Raw genomic sequence first — 4599 nt, 5'->3', positions numbered from 1 at the left:
TATATATATATATATATATATATTGTGTGTGTGTGTGTTTAAGTGATGTGCCATATTACTGAAGACACTCGAAATACGTCTGAGGAGGACTTTACCGACTATCTTTTCCTCGAGTGGCTATTACGACTTATCGTTCACATTTATTGGTTAGTCTTTGAATCCTCCTTCTGTGTTTTTACATTTTGAAACAAGCAAAACTAAAAGACACAAAAATTAAAACTTTGGGTTTTTTTTTTGATTGGGGGGAAATGTTAGCTGTTGTTTCGGTAAAATTTTTGATATGTTTGACAGTGGGTCTTGTTTTCCACCCCCGTTTAGCCAATCGACAACAAAGCCATTAAAAACTATACGAACTGTCACCCAGAACAAAGCGGGGCTATGTTTGCACATTGTTGATCTTGTTAGCACCTTTTATGAAAAGATGAATCGTGTTTGACAATTTCTTTTATTTTTGTTTTGTTATTATTTCTGCTTGTAAAATAAATCAGAGATTCGTTTTGTGAATGTTTTTTTTTTTTTTAAAAGGATTATGTGGTAAATAATAAGAAAGACTTCTTCATGCAAGGAATGCTAAATATAGGCAAGAGGGTGTGGAGAAGATAGAATAGGGTCATGCTGGAGCCTGTTTCCCTTCTGATTCCCAGCCAGGTATAATTATCCTGAACATTTCTGAACATTTATTAACACTTTGTAACTTTGTTACTGCTTGCTCCTGCAGTTGTCTAGTTTAGCCTACATTGCTGAGTAATTGATGTTTATTGTGCCGTACTTGGCTGTGAGAAGGTTTGTTCGTGAATGCATATAGAGTTATGTCTCGTCATCACTGCCTGTCCCCCAGTCTAGCCGAGCTGGGTGAGGTGACTCTGCTATCCCGGCCTCCGACGTCTGTTTTAAAGCTTTTCTCTTCGTGACGAAGCCTTGTTAATCAGACTTCTGACTAAACCAATCCCACCTGACCTTTTATTGCCACACACTTCTATTTCTTGTGTCACAATCACACTGAAACACAGAAAGCCACCTTGAACTTTACCTCATGCAGCGCTGGAAACGGAGAGCTGGAAAGGGAAAGTTACTTTATCGTAGTACGTGGCAGTCATTTTGGGCTGCGCTGGACTGTCAACAGTCAGTACTGGCCAGTTAGCCCTGTCTGTTTATTTATCAACTGCCTGCCAATGCTGTATTGAAATCCTACGTAAACACGCAGGTTTGCCAAATTCCGATTTTTTTTATTTTTTTTTAATCTGGTTCACACCCACGAAGCAAAGCGAAGTGAGTTGACGTTCTCTTTTTCTCTTGAAGTATATTGTTGTGAGAACTTTCTATAATTTTGTTAACTGCAAAAGTCTAAGTGTTACCTGTAAATTCTGAAAATGCAGCCCTTCAGATGCGTTCTTGAAGCCTCAATATAAAATAACAAACTGTAGCCTAAAAATTATAAATTTCTTGGTGTTTTTTTTCCTTCCCACGGTGATGAGAAAGCAGCTCAGTTTCTTATGTGTGGAGCTTCATAGCCTGTCCTCAAAACAGGCCGCTGTGAACGTTTCACCTGTTCATTTGCCACCTAAAAGATTTAAAACTTTAGAGAAGGGTAGAGGGTAGAGTGTGAATCAGATTACAGAAATACAGCTTGGGTTCAGATTTCCTCAAAGAAAAATGTGTTTGGTGTCAATCTGGTTTGAATCTGGTTTCGCCCCCTTTACACCCGCGGAAAGCGAAGCGAAGTGAAACCGAGAATATGCAACACGCTGTCATTTCACCCCCCGGGGTTGGGGGTACTCAGATGTGCGTGGTTCGACTCTAGTAATTTACAAACGACTACTAAACTCAAAAATTAGGTGTTGGTTGTTATTTTCTGGACACTGAGGAAAACAAGATATTTGAAGAGGTTTCTCCTTATTTTTTTAGTCTTTCAGAAAGAAAGAAAGCAAGAAAGCGTTAAAAAAAAAAAATTTTCACAAGTTTGCAATCAAATTTTTTTTTTTTTTTTATTAGCTTTTATTATTTGAATCAGAACCTGTTGTCAGTTTTCTACTCCCAAGCAGATCAGAATTTCCATGGAGGTAAAATGTTGCTGTTTTTTTTTTTTTTTTTTTAAAGTGTAAAAGTTTTCTTGTCAAATCACAGGGCTGGAAATAAGACTCCTACTGCATAGCAGTTTCACCCAGTCCTGGCTTGAATGCAAGCCTGATTAGCCACAGTGAATAGGTAACAATCTTGTGTTATTCAGCTCCCAGTAAAACCAAGAATGGATGAAACTGCTGTGCAACGGGAGTCTGATTCCCATCCCTGAATTAACTCTTTGGCTGAAGTTGTAAAGTATTTTAGGTAGAGAAAAAAATATGCAAAATATATATTGTGTCAAGCAAAGGAAATGTTTAACCCAGCATACCTAATGGTTCATATATATTTTTTTTTCAAGAAAAGAGCAGCTTTCATATCATAGAGAGAAATTATTTTCTAAGCCACAAAGCTGTAAAGAAATGCCAACTCATATGTGTGCCAGCCAGTGATGTAAATACATACTGACAATGTACAGTGAAAAGCTACGATATGGAAAATATATCTGGGCATCTCACTTTATAGTTTAAATATAAAATACAACAAGAATATTGTCATCATATATATGTGAAACACAACGTTGAAATATATATAGAGATAGAGATAGATATATATACCTTATAGGCAAAATTGACATTTAGAAACATTTGAAAGCTTATTTGAAGGGCTTTGCGCCAACAGTAAACTATGAAGAGCCATCGAAAAAAGCGAAACATTCTTCCTTGTTTCGACAGTGGTGGTGTGGTTTATCCTCTCTTGACTTCTTCTTTGACCAGTGTTACTGTAATCTACTTCACTCGCTGTTAACCCTGTCTTCTCCCTATTGTAAAAGAGTTTTGTGCTTCACCACTGTGACTTGTGTGTGTGTGTGTGAGCGTCCCTCACTGCGGCAATAAAAAAGAACGAACTAGAAAAAAAAACAAACAACTGACGTCTCTTGTCTTTTCTGCCAGCCAAAATCTAAAACAATGTCCTTCTGTTTTTCAAGCCTGCTTGTCTTAGTTTCATATACATTACACTGATGAAGGCGGTAATTCAAAGGTATAAAGTAATTAAAAGCATATAATTAGACTCTCTTAAATACACCACACTAGGCTAAATAAACATTGTTCTAAGTTTCAAGAATCTTCTTTAGTAAGGCCGTGACTCACAGGCAAAATAATAATAATAATCTTTATATAGCGCCTTTCACACAGTGGACAGTGGACCACCATCACAAAGCGCTTTACAAGAGACTAGGGTGTGTGAACCATGCATCAGCTGCAGAGTCACTTACAACAACGCCTCACCCCAAAGACGCAGCGCAAGGAGGTGAAGTGACTCGCTCAGGTTCACACACAGGGAGTCAGTGGCTGAGCTGGGATTTGAACCAGGGACCACACAGCCTGCTGTAAAAATGCTCACGGGAATGGGAATGGGATTAAGACTCCCGTTGCACAGCAGTTTGATCCATTCCTGGTTTTATTAACAAGACACAGCTGAGTGAAAGTGCTATGCAATAGGAGTCCGATTCCCATTCCTGGCTCTAAGGGTTTCATTGCAATGCATGTCAAGACTGCTCTCAGCCCCTCAGCATTGGTTTGCTATGTGTAGCTTTTGTCCTCTGAGTGGCCCTGGTCTGTTTGTGAGAGATTTACATCACCAATGCACAAGGAAGAATTGTCAAGCTAGAGAACAAAACAATCAGGTTATTAAAAACAAAGCAAAAGGTGTGTCTTTTTTTTTAAGAGCTGAATATCTTCTGCACTGCATTGTGAATTCAGCCCCTTGATTAATTCACATGGTTTTAATTGTCCACATTCACATCCACGTTCCTTTGTAACTCGTATAAAAGGGTACAAAAATCAACATAAGTTTACAAACGAGAGGAGGCCATTCGTCCCATCTTGCTGGTTTGGTTGTCACCCAGATCCCAGAATCTCATCAAGCAGCCTCTTGAAGGATCCCAGGGTGTCGGCTTCAACGACATTACTAGGGAGTTGGTTCCAGACCCTCACAGTTCTCTATGTACTGGGTTTCACGATGGACCACCCTATATTAAATTCTGCCTGCTGGGAGACGCAAAAGGCAGCATCTTCGGGACTGGCATTCCGAAACTCCAAAATCGCAGAGATTCCAGGAGTCACGAGACCTGGCAAAGACCGTATAGATGACTCTGTATTTGGGGCTACTGCACAATGTCGTACCTTTCTGAGATTTAAAACAAAAACAAAAAATTGTGGTATGTATTAGAAATGACAGGTTCAGCTGTGTAATGAGGAGGCAAGCAGCGAAAATTATTCTGAATAAAGGAAGATTTTAGACAGACAGACATACGTAACTTAAAACATATGCCAAGGACTGTGTATTCGGTTTCAAATGAACAATCCATGGACTGGACCGTTGAAAAGGCAGGTGAAAAACTCAAAGATCAAGTAGATTCTCTACCAGGCACAGTACAAAGATTCCAGATTGCATTGCCACAAATCTAGACCGCTACTTTCTAAGCACAATAGCTTTTCCCATCATACAGTATTCATTGTGAAAAATATGTTGATCGAA

Source organism: Polyodon spathula, chromosome 43, assembly GCF_017654505.1.
Source record: "Polyodon spathula isolate WHYD16114869_AA chromosome 43, ASM1765450v1, whole genome shotgun sequence".
Taxonomy (NCBI): Eukaryota; Metazoa; Chordata; class Actinopteri; order Acipenseriformes; family Polyodontidae; genus Polyodon; species Polyodon spathula.
This window is presented reverse-complemented; position numbering follows the sequence as displayed.